This window comes from Monodelphis domestica, chromosome 8 (assembly GCF_027887165.1).
Source record: "Monodelphis domestica isolate mMonDom1 chromosome 8, mMonDom1.pri, whole genome shotgun sequence".
Classification (NCBI taxonomy): domain Eukaryota; kingdom Metazoa; phylum Chordata; class Mammalia; order Didelphimorphia; family Didelphidae; genus Monodelphis; species Monodelphis domestica.
The window spans coordinates 33,891,491-33,914,764 of record NC_077234.1 but is presented as its reverse complement, the minus strand read 5'-3'; the positions used below and the strand labels follow the sequence as shown (position 1 = coordinate 33,914,764).

At 37.9% G+C, this 23,274-nt stretch overlaps 1 protein-coding gene across 2 annotated transcripts in view; it reads left to right on the top strand.

The window, feature by feature from the left end:
- The window catches only part of PLD1 (phospholipase D1), a 272,434-nt gene that overhangs the window by 10,594 nt on the left and 238,566 nt on the right, over positions 1-23,274 (top strand). For both annotated transcript variants that reach the window (XM_056807220.1, XM_056807222.1), the window contains exon 2: positions 10,958-11,082. The gene's annotated coding sequence lies outside the window, so the exon portion shown is untranslated. The remainder of the gene's footprint in view (positions 1-10,957; positions 11,083-23,274) is intronic.

Below are 23,274 nucleotides of genomic sequence, written 5' to 3'. Positions count from 1 at the left end.
CATCACCTACAAGATAAAATATATCTTACACTACGGTGTATCTGGGATGGATGTGTTCCAATGGGATCACAGGTCAATGGTAAACTTAAGGGTGAAATTCTCGCTTAGTCTGGGAAATCAATGAACGTCTTTCTCTTTGGGCATTAGAATTCCTCATGGTGAGAGAGTCATAAACTACAAATCTTCCCCTTAAATGGCATTCAAAGTAGAGAAACCCTGAGTGTTTGGGGTTGGTTGGGAGAACCTCATGATTTTTGCTAGCTCGATGACCACAGCAAATGACCTAACCTGCTGACCTTCAGCTTCCTTTTTCTTCAATGCCTCCAGTGCTTACTTCAGAGTTGCTGTGAGCTCACTCACTGTACGAAGAATTTTTTGAAGCCATGAACCCTGCAACTAAGAGTGCCTTTGCAGCTCTGCCCCAAGTCTGGGTTCCAAGAGTTATCACCTTCCTCTCTTAACATCTCTGATATCCTCCAAAGTCCAGCTCACACACGATCTTCTATCCTTCACTTTTTGCAGTTCCCCAGCCTCTTTTACCTACATCCTCCTCACTGGTACTTTCTATTTATTTCCTTTTTCTTTTTAAACTGTTACCTTCTGTCTTAGAATCAATTCTAAGATAGAGGAGCAGCAAGGGCGAGGCAATTGGGGTTAAGTGACTTGCCCAAGGTCACACAGCTAAGAAGTTTCTAAGCTAAAATTTGAACCCAGGTCTTCCCAACTCCAGACCTGGCATGCTATCCATTGTGCTACCTAGACATCCATATTTATTTTCTATATGCTAATTTATATACATTATATCTCCCTGTTGGGAATGCACATCTTTTGCAGGCAAGATCAGCTTTAGTTTTTTGCCTTTGTGTCCCCAACACAGAATAACAATGAATAGTAGTAGATTGAGTCCATTTGGGGATGCTAGCAGCTTCCTCAAAGGTGATGGCACACTTAAAGGAAAATCAGCATGGTGAGTTTCTTATTGAAGTAGCTGATTACAGCCACCTTTAAGGGATTGTATGGTGTCAGGACCAGCAAGGGCTTCTGGTAATATCCACTCCATCCTCTTTATTTTTTCAGAGCTCAGTCTGAGTCCTAGAGAAGTGCCTTGTCACACAGCAAGCTCAGGATGGACAAGAACCTGAGTCTCCTGACTCCCTTGTCACTTCTCTTTTCACTGCTGGGTTTATAGCCCCCATGTCTACCCACTTCCTTCTGGACAGCAAGAATGTTGCATATCTCACTGTGTAACTCCTGATTGGAGATGGAGTTTTACTCATAGGAAAAATGAAAGCAATCAATGACTACACAGAAGTAAAAGGCAAGTTAATTTAGACTAATTTATCTTTTTTGAGTGTGTGGAAGGGGTATGAATAGAAGAGTGAGAAAGAGAGAGAGAGAGAGAGTTAGGGAGAGAGAAAAGTAGGGAGAGAGAGAGAGAGACAGAGACAGTCAGAGAGACAGAGACAAAGAGAGAGACAGAGATACAGAGACAGAGAGACAGACAGAGAGAGACAGAAACAGAGACAGAGAGATAGAGAGAGACAGAGAGAAGGAGGGAGAGAAAGGTAGGGAGGAAGAGAGAGAAAGACAGATAGAGACAGAGAGAGACACACACACATACACAGAGAGACAGAGACAGAGAGATAGAGAGAGAGAGAGAGAGAAGGAGAGAGGGAGGAAGAGAAAGCGAGAGAGGGAGAGAGACAGAACAGAGATCTAAGAGATTCATCTGGCCAGGTTTTAAAGTTATAACCAAGGAACATTTACTTTTATTAAAATAACTGAAATATTTTGTTTATTACCTCTATTTCTCATCATTTCCCTGCCCCCATCCCTTCTAACAAAGAATAATGAAGAGAAAAATAGTAGTTCAGTAAACTCAAATAACACAACGTTCCATCAAGGCTAACAGAGTATGCTGTGTTCTATGTCCACAATTGGAGAAGGAAATGGCAAATCACTCCAGTGTCTTTGCCAAGAAAACCCCCAAATAGGGTCATGAAAAGTGGGCCACGACTGAAACAACTCGGTAACAACCTCTATGGTCTCCCATCTCTGCAAAGAAGGAAGCTCATTTTCATAACTACTTACTGCACCCAGTTTTGGTTCTGAACATGAAATTTTAGCTTGTACAAAAAACGATTTAATGATATTTCAATTCGACCTTGGGACCAAATAAATGGTGGAAAGGAAGGAATGAAAAGAAGAGACAAGAGAGAGACGGGGAGGGAAAGAGACAGGCAGGAAAGAATGGGGAGGGACAGATGGAAGTTCAGTGACTGGGAAAGACAGACCCATTAGAGAGAGAGACAAGCTGGGGAAGCTGCTCAGTGGGTTTTGCAGTGTTGATAACTTGTTCTTATCACATCTGTCTTTTTCATGTTGGTTATGAGTTTTAGAGAGTCCATTAATCATTGCCAGCTGAAACATGAATTAGCTGATGAACTATTATTCATAGCACTTAAGGTGGCTGGTTATCTAGATGCCTTAAGAGGTTTCTCTGGGGGCAGCTAGGTGGCCCAGTGGATTAAGAGCCAGGCCTAGAGAGAGGAGATCCTGGGTTCAAATCTAGCTGCATGACCTTGGCCAAGTCACTTTATCCCCAATGCCTAGCCCTTATTGCTTTTCTGTCTTGGAACCAATGTATAGTATTAATTCTAAGATGGAAGGCAAAGGGTTTTGTTTGTTTGTTTGTTTTTAAAGAGGTTTCTCTCTGAGAGTGGAGATTACTCCACATCAGTGTCAATGTCTCATTGCCCTCCCTCCAACTCCTTAGCCAGATAGTTTGACAATTTAAATCTTTGAATCTAGCTCCTGACTATAATAACCAGTATTCTATATAGTACATTATCATTTATTTTTATTTAGTGTTTTGCAAAACTTTTTCCTTATAGCAACCCCATTAGGTGAGAATTGGAATTATTGCTCAAGAACATAAACTCCCTGGGAAGAACTTCCCACAGGGTAGCTGTTCAGAAACCTGGGAAGCCCTGGGCCCCAAACCAAACTGGTAAAAGCCAAACATATCAATGAGGTATAGGAAAATCTCGACAGAAGATAACAGAAGGAAGAGAATCATACAGAATGGTGGTGGTACCATTATATGAAATCAAATATACACTTTGAAAAGATAATATTCTGTAATAGAGATCTATGCTTTCATGTACCATCCTTCTTTTTATCATTGGGATGTAGAAATGTTTATGTTTGTCAAATTTATATTGAGAGACAGAAGAAGGGAGAGACAGAGAAAGAGAGAAAGCGAGAAAGAGAAGACAGAAAGAGAGGGACAGAGAGAAAAAGAGGGGGAAAGAATGTGGTAAAGAGAAGAAAGTGGGAGAAAGATAGGGATAGACAGACAGAGGGAAGGAGGGAGGGAGAGAGATAGATGGAGAGATATGAGAGAGACAGAGACAGCAAAAGAAGGAGGAGGAGAAAAAGAGGGAGAAAGAGTGAAGAGATAGAAACAGAGAAAGACAGAGGGAAGGAAGAGGAAGGAGAGAGGGAGGGAAAAAGAGAAAAGAGAGATGGATAGAGAAAGGGAAGGAGGGAGAGACAGAATGAAAGATGGGGAGGGAGGGAAGGAGGGAGAGAGACAGAGACAGACAGAGAGAAATTGTTTCATTTTTGTCTTTGAATTCTCATGAGCTAACAGTGCCTAACACTGAGTATGTGCTTAATGCTGAATTGAATTAACCATGCCACTCTCTCTCTCCCACTCAAGAGTCTACTACAGATTCATGGTGGAGAAAGTATTCCCAGGGGTGGATAGGCAATCATTCTCATTTCCCAATGTTTAGTATCAAGTACTCTCTAAATGAATTGCTTTGTGATAAACACTACCTGAGTGCCACTAAGAGGGGAAAGACCAGTGTCTAAATCCTGTCTATTGCAGGCAGATTATTGAAGGATACGTATTACTTGAAGAAAGGAATCATAATTGGCAGGATCTCTGACAACTATTGAGCATAGGGAGCGTGAAAGCTGCCCAGACCTTTTGGAAGGTGCTTCCTTTGAGAGGTATGGCCTCAGACCGTTGAGTTTCTGTTCCTCTGCTAACTGTCTTTGCCGGTAATGGTATTGCTATCCACATGGAAGTCAGGTCAAAAGATGATTCTTTAGCAACAATACAATTCGAGTCTGGAATACTTTGATTTAGATGGAGAAAAAGCTTTCCTTCTGCCATCAGTCCTTATCTGTTAAACCTCTGCCCTTCAAGTATTCTGGAAGACTTACAAGCACTAATTGGCCAGGACCACGCATGCCTGAGCACACGGTTTCTGAGGCATCTCCACCTTGCTACATATACAAGATCTCCAGCATTCTCGGAGGCAGGCACCTGTTGTTTTGGGGACAGACCCATGATGGGCATGTTCCCATAATTAACTTAGGTTAAAGATGGTGTACACTTGGTGACATTAGGAGGTAGTGGTTTTCTTAGGATGATAAGTCGACTCCATTTAGATATGAATGAAGATCCTGAGAATGACCTTGACAGATGCTACTGTTGTCTTAGAGCTGTGTTGGCAAACCTATGGCTCATATGCCAGAGCATGCTGGAAGGAGGTGCTCCCCTCCCCATCTCCATCATTCTGGATCACATTTCTCCCCAAACCCACCCCTCTGCCCAGCAACCCAATGGGAGCATTTTTAAAAAATCCTTACCTTCTGTCTTAGAAACAATACTGGGTATTGCAATGGGGGTTAAGTGACTTTCCCAGGGTCACACAGCTAGGAAGTGTCTGAGGCCAGATTTGAACCCAGGATCTCCCATCTCTGGGCCTGACTCTTAATATACTGAGCTATCCAGCTGCCCCCCTGTTTACACTTTTGAGTGTCTATCTCTCAGCTGAAAGTTGGTTTATTTATTTTTAATTTGTTATTGATGCCTGTTGTTGTTCCTTATGTCCAAACACCCCCACCCTATTGGTATTCTGCAAGGAATAGAATGCATAGAGATAGATGGCTCTCTTTCTCTCTCTCTCTCTCTCTCTCTCTCTCTCTCTCTCTCTCTCTCTCTCTCTCTCTCTATATATATATATATATATATATATATATTGTTGTTCAATCATATTTAGCTCTTTGTGCCTCCATTGTGGGATTTTCTTGGCAAAGATACCGGAACTTTGGTCTTTTCCTTTTCCAACTCATTTTTACCCCCTGAGAATAGCATTGTTTATTAATGGTGGTATGCAATTCCCATTAACAAAGAATAGATCCCTTTAAGCACCAGCCTCCTTCCATGAAAAAGAGCTTCTCTAACTCACTTTACAGACAAGGAAACAGAGGCAAATAGGTTCAAGCTGACCACCTGTCTGTGGTAATACAGTGACTAAATAGCTGAGGCTGGATTTGAACTCATGAAGGTGATCCTTCCTGATTCCAAATCCAGGGCACCACTGAGCTGGCCTAGAATCTTTTTTTTTTGTTACAAAGAGAAACAATTAAGCCAAGGTGACCATCATAGGAATTGTGTTATGGCTTATTTCACTTTCCATACTGTCAGCCACCGACTTCTCTTCTCTAAGTAGAGAAGTTTGTCACATCATCAGATCTCTTGGGATAATGTGCGTCATTGCCTTGAACCTGAGAATTTTTTTTAATTGATGCTATTATAGTTAATGCTCATTTTGTTCTCCTCTTTCATACTTCAGTTAGCTTCCCCATGATTCTCTGAAACTGTCATCTTTGACATTTTTTCACATCATGATAGTCTTTTTTTTTTGCTTTTATATAGCTCCATGGCTTCAGGAATTCCCCAGTTAATAAGGGCTAAAATGAAGCCTGTCTCATACCTAATTGGCATTTATACCTTGAACATGTGGAATCTAGGACCTTGCTTGCTGTCCACATCTGCAGAGGTTTTCCTGGGGCAATTTCAGGTAGAGGCAATGGACCAAAAGTACAGTATTGACCCTTTTAGTATCAACCCCCAGAATGGAATCCTTCCATGTTGGTCAGTTAGATAATGAACTCAAGATGTATGTGTGTGTATATATAAATATATATATATATATAAATATAATGACTCACAAGTCCACCAACAGTGCATCAGTATGCCTGTTTTCCTTTAGCCTCTCCAAGACTTATTATTTCCATTTTTATTATATTATTAGTTTTCCTGAACTGTTTTAGCTTATTTAAGAGACCTCTTATGAAGCAAGAGTAAACACTAAATGCTTATAATTTAAAAACAAAGCATATCAGTAAATTAAAAATATCCATATATCTTCAGTTCAGTAAATTAGATCTAATTCCATCTGGCTCATCTCTGTTGCCTTCTGAACTTTCTTCCCATCTCTTTTATGTGTTCTCTTTGAATGTTTCCCTGATGCTCTTATTTTTTCTTCCTTTTTTGTGTACTCTAATCACTGATCCCTTCCCACTCTCACAAAAACAACTGCAAACAAACAAGTTTCCTTCTTACTTATTGGCAAGTAAAATAAGTCTATGCGTGTCTGTTTTCAAATACGTGGGGCTCATTTTGTGTCTCAAGTCCATCACCTCTCTGTCAGGAGGTGAGTAACATGCTTCATCAGTGGTCCTCAAGTTGTGGTCATTGCAACAAGTAGAATTCTTAAGTTCGTTACAAAGTTGTTTTTCTTTAAAATATTGTAATAATGGTATACATTGTTTCCTAGGAATTGCCCATCTCATTCTGCTTCAGTTCAAATAAATCTTCCTAAGATTCTCTTCCCTTTTATCATTACTTGTTCTTTGGTCATGTTCAGTTCTCCATGACCCCATGGATCATAGCATACTAATACTGTCTATGGGGTTGGCTAATATACTAGAGTAGTTTGCCATTTCCTTCTCCGGGGCTCTTTTGGTCAGGCAGTCTGAGGTTAAGTGACTTGCCCAGGGCCATACAGATAAAGAATGTCTGAGGCTAGATTTGAACTCAAGTTTTTCTGATTCCAGGCCCAGTGCTCTGTCCACTGAACCACCATCTGCCTCACATCATTACTTACAAAGCACCATACTATAATTTGTTCATCTATTTCCCAATTGGTGGTGATCTCTTAATTTTTAGTTCTTTACCTACAAAGAAATGCTGTAAAGAATATTCAGAGAAATTTGCTGCAAAGATGTTTTCCCAGTTAATATTTCCCCTTTAATTTTAGTTGCATTGATTTTGTTCATGTAAAAGCTTTAGATTTCATATAACGAAGTTTCCATTTTGACTACTTTGGTCTTCCCTGTCCCTTATTTGGCCTGTACTTCTTCCTCTTTCTGTAGTTGTGAAAATTATCTTCTTTCTTGTTAGTCTAACTTAATATGACCTTTTATATCTAGGTCACGAATGGATTTGAAACTTGGAATATTGGATCTGACATTTGTCTAGACATAATTTGATAGTCTGCTTTCCTTTTTTTTCTACAATTTTTATTAAATTTCAAGCCTTTTTTTAATAGCTGAGGTCTTTGTGCCACTGAACACAGTACTCTTACCTTTGCTTCTGGATCTCTTGTGTTCCTAAATAGTCTATTGAACAATTTTTTAAATTTTTTGGCCAGTTTAAGATAGTGTTGATGACTATTACTTTGTCATATGATTGAGATCTAGTACTGCTAGTTCCCCTTCTTACATTTTTCCCATTATTTCCCTTGACATCTTGATTTTTTATTCCTCCTGATGACATTTGTGATTTTTTTTCTAGTTTGTAAAGTAACTTTTTGGTATTTTGGAATGTTACTGAAAAAATAAACTAATTTGGGTAGTATTATTTTTTATTATATTGGCATGGGCTACTCATAAGCAAATTATATCCCTCCAATTCTTTAGGGCTAGCTTTTATTTCTAGAAAGAGAATTTTCTAATTCTGTTCATAAAATTCCTGTGTATATGCTTACAGAGGCTCCCAAATATTTTAAATATTCTCTACTTGTTTTTAATGGAATTTCTTTTTCTATTTCTTTCTGCTTGGCTTTGTTGGAAATAGGAAGGCTAATTATTTGTATGTTGATTTTTTTTATTCTGCTCTTTTGCTGATATTATTGTTTAAGTTCATTTTTAGTTATACCTTTAGGGTTCTATAAGTAAACCATCACATCATCTGAAAAAGGGATCATTTCTTTTCTCTTTGGCTTAAGTTTATTACCTCACTTTTTTCTTTTGTAATTATTACAGCTTCTCTAAAATTATATCAAATAGTGGTAATAGTAGAATTCTTTGCTTGACTCTTAATTTTATTGGAAGGCCCTCTAGCATTTTTCCATTAAGGACAATACTAGCCCTTTGGTTTTATATAGATAACAATTTAATATACAATAAAAGCTCTATTTATTCCTATATGTCTTAATATTTTCTTTTAAAACAGAAATGGATGGTGGTGTATTTTGTGAATTTTAATTTACCCACTAATATAATTATTATTTTTATTATTTATATTATTAACATAGTTTGTTATGCTTGTGGTTTTATTAATATTGAATCACATTTACATTCCTAGTATAAATGCAGCCTGGTCATAGTATATAATATTTTTAATATAGTTATTTAGACCACTTATTAATACTTTATCCTGTATCAGCTTGGTTTTTTTTTTTTAAGAAATATTGGTCCATGGTTTTCCTTTTCTGCTTTATCTGTATTACATATCAAGATAATATTTGTGTCATAGAAGAAATTTGTGAAGTTCTGTTCTTTAAGTATTTTTGTAAAAGTTTTATGTAATATCAGACTTAGTTATTATTTAAATGTTTTATATACTTCATTTGTGAATCCAGTAGATCCTGCAGTTGTTTTTTTTTTTTTAATTCCTTTGGAAGTTTAATTATGACTTGTTCAAATTCTTTTTTTTTATGAGATTGGACTATTTAGATTCTTTATTTCTTTTTCTGGTAACGTGAATATTTAATATTTTAAAAAATGTTCACAAATTTCAGTGATCAATTTTGTTGGCATATAATTGGGCAACAGTTTCTAATAATTTTCATTTTTCCCTCTTCGTTTTTTATTAATTCTTCTTTAAAATTTTTAGATTGGTCATTTGATTTTCCTCTTTCTTTTCATTGGCTTAGTTAAGTTAGCTTTATTAGCTTTAAAAAACAGTTTATTATAGTAACAGTTCAGTGGTGGTTTGCTTTGAGTTTTTTATCTTTTTTATTTCTAGGATGCTCAGTTGAGATTAAAAGTTTTTTTCCCCTAGATTTTTTCTTTTTAGTTACATGTCCCGTTCATTGGCCTATTGTTTTATTTGTTAATGAAAGGATTTAGTAATTTATATATTCATCTAAGAACTACTTTGGTTATATTCCATATATATTCTTATCATTTCCTTGAAATTATCTATTTTTTTCTGGTTTATTTTTTGACTCTGCCAGTTCATTAGGATGAAGTTATTTAGGCTCTATATAAATATTCATTCTTTAATCCAAGGCCCTTCATTATTTTTAACTAATTTTAATTTGTTTTGTTGAAATAATTTTCATCATATTATAGATTTTTGCCTTTTTGCCTTTTTATCAGGGTCTTATGCCCTAACACATAGTTTTTGAAAAGTTGCCATGTACAGCTGAGAAAAATGTAAGTTTCAATTTCCATTAAGTAATCCCCATAGAGTTATCACTTTCCCAACCAACTTTTGCTTGGTTTACCCTCTTGGGCATCTTTCAAATGTGATATTTCTTCATGCTCTCTGGAGTTTTCTTTTGTCATTCATATCTCTAGCCTCTGGTTCTGATTTGGGTTTTTGTGCCTGGACAAGACTCTACCCCTTCCTGTACTCTTGAAAGGAAGGGACAATTAGGTCCTGTTCAGTCTTCACCTCAGTTTCCTGCAAGCTATCACATCTAATTTTCCAAAGTTCTATTTAGGTTATAAACTTAAATTACTTTAAAATATATTTGTGTAGGTCTTAGATGGGTATATTCTGCTCCCCAACTAATGTAGTTTTGCTGTTTCTTCATATAATTGATTGACTTTTCCTTTAAGCACTCAGTTGCTATGCCTTTCAGCAGTACATATGTGTGTGTATGTGTGCAAATATAGTATTGGTATTATTTCATTGTCTGTGGTACTTTTGAAGATAATGTAGTTTACTTTTTTATCCCTTTTAATTTTTCCTGGCTTTATTCTTATCTTGTCTGAGGTCATTATTGCTATCCCTGATCTTTTAGATTTACTTGAGATGTATTAGAGTTTGCTCCAATTCCTTATTTTAAATTAACTCCATGTGAATTTTTATGGGTTTCTTGTAAAAATAAGAAAAAAATGCTAGATTCTGCTTTTTACTCTGTCTGCTTCCATTTAATGGGTAAATTTTTCTTTTAAATATTCATGATTGTGATTGTGATAGCATATCTAACCTGTACTTTTTAGTCCCTTTAAACCCTGGCACTCTCTTTACAAAGAAGTTGATGAATAAGAAGGAATGTGATAAATACTACTGATCTGTAATTAACGTTATCTCTTTCCATTTTACCAGCTGTCTTCTCTTTCACTTACCTAATTGGTTCTTACACTTTCCCCCCTTTAATCTCTCCTAAATATAATTCACCTTCCCTCTAAAGATGAATTTTGTTTTGCTCATGACTATCCCTTCCTTTATTCTTTTTTCTCTCCTTTTCCTTATTTCTGCCTGTTTCCCCATTGAGTTTATGTGAGAGTGGGTGTATTTTCAACCCTTTTATGTCCAGTTTAGATAAGAGCAAGATTCACATGATGTTCACTTCCTCTATATTTGTATACTCTTTTTCTTACACAACTGAATTATGAGACAGTAATTTCTTCCCCTTTCTCCACTAGTATATTCCTTTTTCTGTCCTTTCTCTTTCCTCTCTTAATACCTTAGAAACAGAACAAAACCATCTTCCATCCCTCTAATGGTCTCATGCAATTTCTGTGACTTTGAAGGCATTTTCTTCTGTAATGTAAGTACCACATCAGTGTAGAATATAAGTACTGCATCATTGTTTAGCTTTTTCTAATTATTCCAATATATTTGCTCTTGTAGGTTGCTCTTGAGTCCTGTATTTACACTTAGAAGTTTTTATTCAGCTCTGGTGTTCTTATCAGGAAGCCTTAAAAGTGCTCTATTTCATTAAAGATTCCTCCTCTTCCTGCATTCATCCTTGTGAGGTAAGTTATTTTTAATTGGAAGCCTTTATCTTTTGCATTTCTGAATATCATAATCCAAGATTTTTTATTCTTTATAATAGTTACTGACAAGTATTGTATGATTCTGTTTCTCTTATACTTTAATTCTTTCTTGCTGCTTGACTTATTTTTTTCCTTTTATTTGGAAGCTCTGAGTTTTGACTGTGACAGGCCTGTGAATTTTCATTTGGAGGTTTCTTTAAGGACGTGACTCATGAATTGTTCTATTTTTGCTTTGTTTTATGATATTAGAAAATCTGGCAGTTTTGATTGATGACTCTTTGAAATATAATATATAGGCTATTTTTTTTTGGACATGGTTTTCAAGGTATATGGTGATTCTAAAATTATTTCTTTTTTATTTGTTTTAGACAAGAGATATCTTACATTTCCTTAACTTAAAAAAACCCCTTGATTTTGTTTTAATATATCTTGTTGACTAATGAAATCATTGAATTCTGTTTTGCTTATTCTTACTTTCAAAGAACCTGTTAACTTGGGTATTGTTTTCTACTCTGTGCTCTAAGCTATTCATTCTCCTTCCAATTCTTTCTCCCAGACCTTTTATTTTACTTTTAATTATTTTATTAATTTATTATTTATTATCAAAATTTTTTTATTTCCTGATTGATTTCTTCCAGGTATTCTTATTATAGTCCTTAGGCTGAATCATTTTTTTCCCCTCTGAGTCTGTTTGATTGTTGTCAAATTACTCTCTTTTTTGGTTTACCCCCTCTCAGACATCCCTTGAAATATAGCTTTTTTTCATGCTGTCTGGATTTTCCTTTTGTTACTCATATCTCTAGTCTCTGGTTCTGATTTGGGTTTTTGTGTCTGGGCAAGGCTTTACCCCTTACACTCTTGAATGGAAGGGATAATCAGGTCCTGTTTGATCCTCACTTCAGTTTCTTGAGTTCTGTCACTGGTTTTCTCTTCCTTTGATGTTTCTGCACTTAGAATTCTGGGAGATTCTATGTCCCCAGTCAGAGCTTTGTGATAGGTCATTCCCTAGTCAGGACAATTCTTCAGGCTTCTGTCCTCCAGAGGTCTCCCCAATTTCCTGTGTTGATCCAAATCTGGAGCCTATTCTGAGATTATTATAATTATCTAGCATTTGGCTGATTCTATTCTATTCTTTCTATTTATATTATTTTAGTCCTTGTGAATATTATTTTTTTAGTTTTATTGTTGTTTAGTCATTTTTCAGTCCTATCTCACTCTTTGTGACCCCATTTGGGATTTTCTTGGCAAAGATATTGGAGTACTTTGACATTTCTTTCTCATTTTACTGATGAGGAAACCGAAGCAAACAAGGTTAAATGACTTTTCCAGAGTCACACAGCTTCTATGCACTCACTCTTCCCAAGCTTCTCTGTCTTACTCAAATTCATTACTTCTTACTTCACAATAATACTCCATTATATTCTCACACCATAATTTGCTTAGCCTTTCCACATTTGATTGGCATCTACTTCATTTCTAGATCATTGCTTCCATAATAATAAGAGATAGTACTTACAAAGGGCGTTATAGTTTGCAAAGTACTTCACATGTATCTCTCATTTTTTCCTCACAACTCTCTAAAATAGTTGCTATTATGATTCCCCTTTTTCATATGGAGAAACTGAGGCTGATAAAAAGAGTAAGTGATTTCCCCAGAATCACACAGCTAGTAGGTTTCTGAGACAGGATTTGAACTCTAGTTTTCCATACTCCAAGTCCAGTATTCTATCCACCCTGATGGGAGAACTTCCTATCTTTGATCTCCTTGGAGTATATGCCTAAGGGTGGGCTCTCTTGGTCAAAGAGTATGGACATTTTTAGTCACTTGGGAAGGGGCATAATTCCAATTATTTTTTAGAATGGGCTCCACCAACAAATAGTCTACTGGTGATGAACAATATTTTTTTCATTTAAAAAAGTAAAAAGAACACACAGAAAGCATTCTAAATAACAGGAGGACCAGTCTCATGAGAAATTCCTGTTTTTTCTGTACTGTCTATGAGAATTGAGATGTAGCAATGCCTCTTTGGTTATCTCTCTAAGCCCTAGTAATCCTTGAAACTGATATTGGAGGGCATCCAGCTGAAGGTGTGGCCTTCCATCTGGTTTCACCAGAGAATATGGGTATGGTTGATTAAGGGTGAAATCATTTTTCCAGAACATGTCCCAAAGATGATAAGGTTAGGAATGCAAGTCCTGACTTAGAGATTGCCATGGGTTATTCCCATGACTGAATCTTTAGTGGTTAATCTCATAGACAAAAGCATTAATTCTGTGTCCACCCTGGGCAAAATCCAGTTGAATTCAACAAGCTTAATTATGTTCAAGGCATTATGCTTATGTAAATACTATAAAACAAAATCATTCCTGCCCTTGAAGAATTTATATTCTTCTGATCACTCCGTACAACCTTTTGACCCAGCAATAATAGCACTGTTCCTAAGGTGATCTGGGAAAAAGGAAAAGAACTGTATGTTCTTAAATATTGATAGCAGCTCTATTTGTGGTGACAAAGGACTGGAAATTGAAGGGTCGCCCATCAGTTGGGGAATGGCTGATCAAGTTGTGGCATAGTGTTGTGATGGAATATTACTGTGCTGTAAGAAATGATGAATAGTTCAACATGTAAAGACCAACATGAAATTGTGAAGAGTGAAATGAGAAGGACCAAGAGGACATCACATACAGCAACAGAAATATTATTTGAAGAATGACTTGTGCGTGTCCACCTTCAGAGACAGAACTGATAAATAGAATAGGCAAGACAATTTTATGTTACATGTAGATCTTTTTGTCAAATGATGCCTTTCTTAGTTTGAGGAAAGGAGGGAGGCAGGCAGATACCTGGGAGTTTTAATGTAACTAACACAAATTTTTCTAAAAACCAAACCATTAAATACAGAGTGAATGTGAGGGGGAAATGGGGAGAGAGAGAGAGAGAGAGAAAGAGAGAGAGAGAGAGAGAGAGAGAGAGAGAGAGAAAGAGAGAGAGAGAGAGAGAGAGAGAGAGAGAGAGAGAGAGAGAGAGAGAAAGAGAGAGAGAGAGAGAGAGAGAGAGAGAGAAAGAGAGAGAGAGAGAGAGAGAGAGAGAGAGAGAGAGAAAGAAGAGAGAGAGAGAGAGAGAGAGAGAAAGAGAGAGAGAGAGAGAGAGAGAGAGAGAGAGAGAGAGAGAGAGAGGGAGGGAGGAGGAGGGAGGGAGGGAGGGGGGAGAGGGAGAGAGGATGCTAATAATCCAGGTACAAGTATATCAGGAAATATCTCATATAAGAGGAGACATCTAATCTGTGCTTTGAAAGGAGTGAGTGCTGCTAGGTAAGGGGAGAGGAAGGGAATCCATCCTAGACATGGGAGATCATGTACCTGCCCCTAAGTTTATACAGTCTGTTTAAGTCAACAACAGGCAGAAGAAAACATGACCAATCTAATAATAACTGACTTTGGTAGCATTATCTAATTTTAACCTGACAACAAACCCTATATGCCAAGAATCATGAAGGTTATTATCCTGAATTCATAGATGAAAAAAAACTGAAGCCCAGAGAGTTCCAACAACTATTCCCACTGGCCATCCAATATGGAATGGCTAAGCAAATGGTGGTGAATGCATGGAATGATGTATGTCTGTGGACTAAGAAATAATAAAAGTTTTGCCCTTTCTAAAATTTGTTTTCAGTTACGGACTAGCTATATGATCCTGGGAAAGTCACATAACTTCTTTCTGCCTTAGTTTCCTCATCTTAACAACTGGGATAAAAATATCATCTACTTCACATGAGAGGAAAAAATAAGTTAATATTTACAAAACACTTTGCAAATCTCAAAGCTCTGTATACATGTTTTTGTTTGTGTTATCTTAATATCTGACATAGTTTAATAACAAACAGGAATGTAGCCTATAAAGTCAGGAGATCTGGGTTTGAATTAACTCTCTGAACTTAGATGATTCACTTTCTCTCTCTTGGTCATGATTTCCTTCTCTCAAAACTACGGGGTTGAATTGAACCCTGTCTCAGACCCTTCTCTGGACTAATTATAATAATAAGTTCTGTGATTAGGAATTATCGCACTGCTTCTCTTCCTTTTGAAAGAAAGGGAGTGTTTGGCAGTCTCCCCCACCCCACCCCCTCGCCCCCTGCTCCCAACCCTCTTTATTTTAGTCCTGGACACAATTATGGTCTCAATTTCATGGGAATGTAGAAGGGTGGAAGGTCTTGGTCTATGCCAACTCTAGTTAGACCTGTATATCATTGGTTTAAAAAAGGGAAAATTCCCAAAATAAGGTTTCCTGTCAGCTTTTGCTTTTGTTTCTTCTGTTCCTAAGATAACATCATCAAGGTTATTCTAGCATGTTGATTGACCTAACTGAAGAAAGAGAAGTGAATTCAGGAAAAGATCCCATTCCTTTGGCTTCTCTTGGTGTTTCTTGGCATTTGGCCCTCAAGGCCAGTGGCAGAAAGAGCTTTTGTTTCTCTATTTCTTCACTAAATAGGGTTAAAGAGAAAGCTTGGACCTCTCATTTCTTTGCTATAGGAAACTCCTAGGTGAGGGAATGCTCTTCACCAATGCAGCTGAACGCCTTCTCTGCAACATAGTCTTAGACAGTTGGCTGGAACGGAAGTATTTTCTACATGGTATTAAAACTAAATTAAAACTCTGGTCCTTAATTTCCATAGAGTTTGTTAATATTTACTTGACTAAGAAGCTTGTTCTCAAACTAGCCACATGGGCGCTCCTCTCATGGCTCTCTCAGCCCAAGCCCTTTCACTGTGGCATTCAAGGGAATAGAGAGACCATTTCCTGGAACCTCCTCTTTTATCTTCTTTACCCCAGATCCTAACCTGACCCTTTCCAGGTCTGAGCCTAGGTCAATGTCCTGTGACCCATACTGGGGTGCACTCATGTGACGTACACCGGGACTCAGGTAGGACCCCAGTATGTGATCCTTCACACAATGACCTGTGAGTGCAGGCAATCCCCATGGTGGCCTCCCACACTCCTGAGTGCCCAAACCATTCTAAAATATAATCAGGAAATAGCTAACCACATAAATGAATAGAAATACAGTAAAATATAGACAACATTACTTTGTAAGACTAAGTCGATATATGGACAGGATCCAATATATGGATCCTTGTTTCTGTTTGAGTTTGATACCAGTAGCCTAGCCAAAGCATCAGAGAAAACTCCCATGTGCAACCGGTATCAGATTAAAATGCACCTCAAGATGTCTAAAATGAGTAAAAATGCAATATGTCAGAAATGATGTTAATTTGTGATTTTCTATGTCAGTGTGCTGCATGGGGAATCTGTTTCTATTTGAATTTGGCACCATTAGCCCAAAGCACTGGGAGGTTAAGAGATTTGTCCAGAATCACACAACCAAGGTCTTCCCAGCTTTGAAACTAGTTCTCTAGCCATCTAGCCATTGCACCATACCTGGACATTTCATGAAGTCATTTCCCTCCCCCTCTCTCTCTCCCTCTCTCTCCCTTCCTCTCCCCCCCCCCTCTCTCTCTTCTTTCTTTCTTTCTTTCTTTCTTTCTTTCTTTCTTTCTTTCTTTCTTTCTTTCTTTCTTTCTTTCTTTCTTTCTTTCTTTCTTTCTTTCTTTCTTTCTTTCTTTCTTTCTTTCTTTCTTTCTTTCTTTCTTTCTTTCTTTCTTTCTTTTTCTTTCTTTCTTTCTTTCTTTCTTTCTTTCTTTCTTTCTTTCTTTCTTTCTTTCTTTCTTTCTTTCTTTCTTTCTTTCTTTCTTTCTTTCTTTCTCTTTCTCCACCATTCTCTCTCTGTCTCTCTCTCTGTTTCTCTCTCTATCTCTCCCTCTCTATTTCTCTCTGTCTGTCTTTTCCTTTTCTCTCTCTTCATATACATATGTATATACACAGATGCTTGTATGTAATATCTCTATATGAAGACTATATTAGCCTATCTATCATTTATCTATTCCTCTATTGGTTATGAGCAGCAGAGAGCCAAGTCACGGTAAACAACAAGTGAGGAAGGCGGTCCATCTAGGCATTGGTCTTTTGGTGTAATCAAACTCATGACACTTTAAACACAGTATATTTGTTTTGGTTCTTCATGGTTACTGAGGACAAATGGCAAACCACTCATTTAAGGGGAGGAACTTAATATTTCTTTTAATAAACCAAACCCAAAATTTTCCTTTCACCCCCTACTTTGGGTAGTTCTCTAATATCTATAAATAGTTACTTCCTAATACCATATGCTACTTAATCATCCATCATCCCCTTACATGTTCACATACATGACTCTGATCTTCTGCCAGGCAGCTTGGTGTGCCTTGCTCTGAATATCCCCCCCACTAATGCCTAGGACTAAGACTCACCTTGTTGGACCCTCCCCCTCCCTTTATCTTCTATCTTAGAATTGATAGTAAGTATTGATCCCAAGGCAAAAGAGTAGTAAGGGCCAGGTGATTGGGGTGAAGTTATTTGCTAGGAGGTAACATTTAAACCTAAGACTTTCCATCTCAAGGCCTGGTTACCCATATGTTTTATTTGAATACATTTTCTCCAGTGTCCCCTGACCCAATTCAATGCTCCCCAAACACCACCTCTTGCTATTTCTTGTTCCTCTGGCCTGGGTGGACAAGAGTTTGAAGTAACAGAAGTTGAGTAACAAAGCTGCAAGAGATGCCATCTTCACCTGGGTGTCCCATCAACATCTTTAACACAGCACATCCCAACAGAACTCACTTTCTTGCTACACCTACCTCTTCTCCAAATTTCCTACTTTTGTTGAGGGCATGGCATCTTTCTTGTTAATTAGGTATATTACTTTGGATCCAGCCTTGACTCTTCTCTTTCCCTGTCTCACATACACTTAGTTGCCACATCTTTGGTTTTCTGCCCCCATAAGATTAATCTCCTCCCCATCCACTGGTTCAAGCCCTCAACACCTCTTTGGGATTGTACATACCACACTGGCCTCCTTGGTTCCCGGTTTTTCTCTCTCCATGTCATTTTCCACATAGCTTCCAGGTCTGATCATGATACTTCTCTGCTCAAGAAGCTTCATTGGCTCACTATCACTCCTAAGATAATATGCAACCTTCTCAGCCCTCTATACTCTGCCTCCAGATTAGCTGCAGCCCTCTCACTCTGAGTCCCGAGGATCTTTGTTGGATTTACTTCATTTTACTTTTTTTCACTCCTCTGCTTGCCAGTCATATTAGGATACTAACTGCACCCTGAACTTGGCATTCATGGAATTCCCGCCTCAATGAATGCGTATAGGCTGTTTCCCATCCCTGGATACCAGCCCTGCCCATCTCTGCCTCTCATTGCCTTTGGGAGCCATTCCAATTGCTAATGATCTATTCTCCTTAGATTGTTTTGCGTTTATTGATCTTGTGCAAATGTTATATCCCTTTCTTGTTCCACTCTCCCCTAGTAGGATTTAAGCTCTTTTAGGTTAGAAACATTTTCCACTTTGTCTTTATAGCTGTAAGAAATGATGCATGTGAGGCCACAAGGTGGCTTGGTGGACTGAGAGCAGGGTCTAGAGACAGGAGGTCCTAGATTCAAATCTGGTCTCAGACACTTCCAAACTGTGTGACCCTGGGCAAGTCACTTAACCCCCATTGCCTAGCCCTTACCACTCTTCTGCCTGGGAAGTGACACACAGTATTGATTCCAAGATGGAAGGTAAGAGTTAAAAAAAAGCATTAGTCCTGTTAGGATTTCTGTGAGTGGTGCACTGAGGTATACTGAGTTTCAGATAGTTCTTTCTTTCTATCTTTTTATCTAATCTTCCCCCTCTCTATCTCTACCTCCCTCCCTCCCTTCTTCCCTCCCTCCCTCCCTCCCTCCCTCCCTTTCTCTGTCTCTCTCTGTCTCTGTCTTTCTGTCTGTCTCTCTCTTCCTTTCTGTCCATCCATCTATCTGTCCATCTCTCTCTCTTTCTCTCTCTCTCCATCTGTCTGTTCATCTATCTATGTCTGTCCATCCATCTCTCTATCTATCCATCTATGTCCATCTATCTATCTATGTCCATCCATCTGTCTGTCCATCCATCTGTCTGTCCATCCATCCATCTATCCATCCATCCATCTATCTATCTATCTATCTATCTATCTATCTATCTATCTATCTATCTATGTGTCTGTCTGCCTGCCTGTCTGTCTGTCTGTCTGTCTGTTTCTTTACCCATTCATGGAGATAGCTCTTCAGGAAGGTGCCAGATGGCTATTGCAGAATCCTTTCAGGAATGTGTTGCACTCAGGGCTCCTTGAGGTCTCATCCAATTCTTAAAATCCCATAATTCTGCAACACCACATTATTATATATATAGTAGTCTAAAAGTCTAATATGATCTTGGGCTGCCCTAAAAGAGACATAACTTCTAGGGGTAACGTCTAGGGCAATAGTCCCTCTGTTGAGGTTAGTTCTGGGTACTGTAGTTTAAAAGGGATAGAGACAAGCTGTAGTACTTCCAAAGGAGGGCAACCATGATTATGAGGAGCTTCAAGATCATGACTTATTAAGATTAAATGGGGGCCAGCTATGTAGCACAGTGGATAGGTCAGGAGGAGCTGGATTCAAATCTGGCTTCAGGCCCTTCCTAGCTGTGTGACCCTGGGTGAATGACTTAACCCCAATTGCCTAACCCTTGCCTCTCTTCTGATTTAGAATGAATATTTAGTAGTGATTCTAAGACAGACTATAAGGGTTAAAAAAAAAATGATTGAGCAAAGAAACTGGTTGATGGGTACCCTGGAGGAGAGAAGGCTTTGGGAGAACAGGATGTCTGGATTGAAGTTCTTATGAGGCTGGCATATGGAAGAAAGATATGGCTCTTTTCTGTTCAATCATTAGGACAGAACCAGGAGCAATGCATGAAGGATGGAACAAGGGAAATCTAAGCTTAATGTCAGGAAAAAAACCTTCATAATTAGAATTGTCTCAAAGTAGAGTGGGCTGCTTGAGTGGTGGCAGCTTCTTTCTCACTGGAGATCTCTGAGCACAATGATCACTTTTTTATGGACAGGAAAACAGAAATTAAATGACTTGTTCAGAGTCACATGACGATTATATGTCTGAGGCAAGATTTGAACTCAATTCTTCCTGATTCCAACTTCACTGTTCTATGCCTGGGCCACTTAGCTCTAGAAAGTTTACATTATTTGCTCAAATTTACACATCTGAGTGTTAATAAGAACCTAGATCTGATCCTAGGATTCCTGACTCTTAGCACAGTATTCTTTTCACACTTATCATGCTATTAAATAAGATAATTTTATGTTGAGAATCTACTTTGAGCAGAGATTCTGCTCAGCTTGAGCTTGGATCAACATCAGAAAGTTTCAGATTTTGTCTCTGTCATTAAAAAGTTTATAATTGAATCATTTGTCAAAATTTATTTTCAATATTTTTTCACAAAGTATCTCATCAACCTAATAATAATAGCTCATATTTAATAATAGTTATAGTAACTCTCTAGAGCTATTTTGCACATATTAATGAATTTCCCCCAACATTTTTAGGTAGCACAAATCTTTTATCCTGTATTAAACAGGCTAGAAATTGAGACTCAGAGGTTCAAGTTTATTCTCTGGTAAATCATAGGATATTAAACTTAGATCATCTGTCTCCAAACCCAATACTTTGTATTTGCTTTTTGTTTTTGTTTTCCTCCATGATACCATGTTGTTTCCCAACAAAGCTTACATATAGGTTAAAACAAACAAACAAACAAACAACTTTGACCTTCTGTCTTAGTATTACTTTGAAGACAGAAGAGAGGCAAGGGCTACTCAATTGGGGTTGTGACTTGCTCAGGGTCACATAGCTAGGAAGTGTCTGTGGTCAGATTTGAACCCAGGTCCTCCCAATTACATGCCTGATGCTCTATTTCTTGTGCTAGCTAGTTGCCTTTTACATATAGTATCGCACAAAGCAACCCCGAAGGTTTCAATTTGTCTATAGTCACATGGTCTTCTCCTGAGAAATGACTCTATACAATGTGGATTGGTAATAACTGTGATATCTTACCTTAGGATAAGTGAGTGGCAAGGACTTGAGATTACAAATTATCCAATCAACAGACACTTATTAAATGTTTTTTTTTCTGCCAGTCATTACTTTTTTTTTGGGGGGGGGGTGGAGGAGAGTGGAGAACAGAGGTGTGATTTTCCTTCCAACAAGGAAGTTCCCTCTAATAATTTTGAGCAGTTCTTGCTTGGAGATACAGAGAGTTTCTTAAAGTACAGAATGGGTTCAGTGACACTCCCAGGGTCATATAGCCATTAGGAATCCCTATTTTAAAAAACCCAATCCTTATTTTCTACTTTAGTATCAGTTGTAAGACAGAAGAGTGGTAAGGGCTAGGCAATTGGGGTAAAATGACTTGCCCAGCATCACAAATGTAGGAAATATCTGAATCCACATTTGAACTCAGGACCTCCCAACTCCAAACCTGGCCCTCTCTACTGAGCTACTACCTAGCTTCCCCTTGCCATTATATATCAGAGGTAGGTTTTGAACCCAGGTTTTCCTAACTCTGTGACCATCGCTTTATCCACCAAGCCATGATGACTTGCCATATACTATATTAAATGAACTAAATAGAAAAGACAAAACAAAATAGAAGAAAAAATATTTTCTGCACTTAAAAAATAACTCAAGAATTTATCAGATTTCAGTCTGAAGGTTTTTGTTTTTACATTTTTCTTTGATGGGAGGCCCAAAATAAATGAGAGAAATTTAAACATCTTATCAGACATGTCAGTGAACACTAGTTCTTTCACACTTCAAAGTTATTTGGAGTTGTTGTACTTTCTACCAGATAGCTTTTTAAAAATATATTTTACAAGAGAGTAACCTGCAAAAGCAGATGGTGACTAGATTAGTTTTGTTTTAAAACAGCCCTGGGAGTTTGTGGATTGTACCACATGGATGAGCATATTGAGCTTGAAATAAGGAATCTGGGTTCTCAGGAGCTAGCTGGTCTCATTCATTCCCTGTAGAGCCAGGGGATGCCAAGAAATCATGGAATGATCCTTGTCTTGCCCAGTTCTGGAGAGCTAGTCTCTTCTGGGATGATCTTTGTTGGCATCAACATCTGAAAATGACCAGGGGCAGCTGGATGACACAATGGATAGAGCCCTGAGCCTGGAGTTGGGAGAACTTGGGTTCAAATCTGGTCTTAGACATTTTTTGGTTGTGTGACCTTGGGCAAGTCACAACCCTAATTCCCGAGGTCTTACCACTCTTCTGCTTTAGAATTATTTAATATTCTAAGACAGAAGGTAAAGTTTTAAAAAGGAAGAAAGAAAAGACCTAATTTGTTCAGTGTTCAACCTGTTATCATTAATTCATTTAAACATATATTTATATATACACACACACATATATATATATACATACCCCCACATATATACACAGAGACACATGTATATATAGATATACATAGATGTGCTTCTTTTCTACATCAGTCACAGGATCATAGATTGAGAGAGCTAAAAGGGATCCCAAAATTCCATATCATTCAGCACTCTCATTTTACAGATGTATACACTGAGGCACAGTGATTGGCCTTCAGTGGTAATTGGCAGAGCTTAGATCAAAAGCCAGGTGCTCTAGCTAGAAATCCAGGAAGCTCATTTCGAGCAGATAGTTTCATCCCTTGTATTTGTATCTATAGTACTTAGTATAGTGACTGTTTAATTAATCGCACCATGGAGCCATCTTTGGATACTGTAATGTTGTGGAAGAAAGAAAATAGGAAAAGTTTGTGACAAAGCTGGAGTAGCTGGGACTACTGAGCTGTCACTCAAGAGAACATTCTAATTGGAACGATGACCAGAAAAGGCTGTTGAGAAAAGAGGAGACCAACTGAAATCTGGACCTTTTTGCCTTGGAGACAGAAAGGAAGAAGGACAAAAGTCCAGCCCTCTCTGATTTCTCTGCTGTGCTACAGTGACCGAATTTCCAGACCTGTTAACCAATTTTCCCAATCTGAACTATATTCCACCATCCTCCAACCTAGGAATTATTCTAGTGTTAGGGAAACCCCAAACCCTTTTTCCCTCCATTTCCTTGTCTTTCCCTTCTTCCCCAATAAACCCCTTACTTAATCTTAGAGAAGAGAAAGTGTATTTTATTTGAGACATCATAAAACTCACCTTGAGTTGATTTAGAGAGACCAACAGA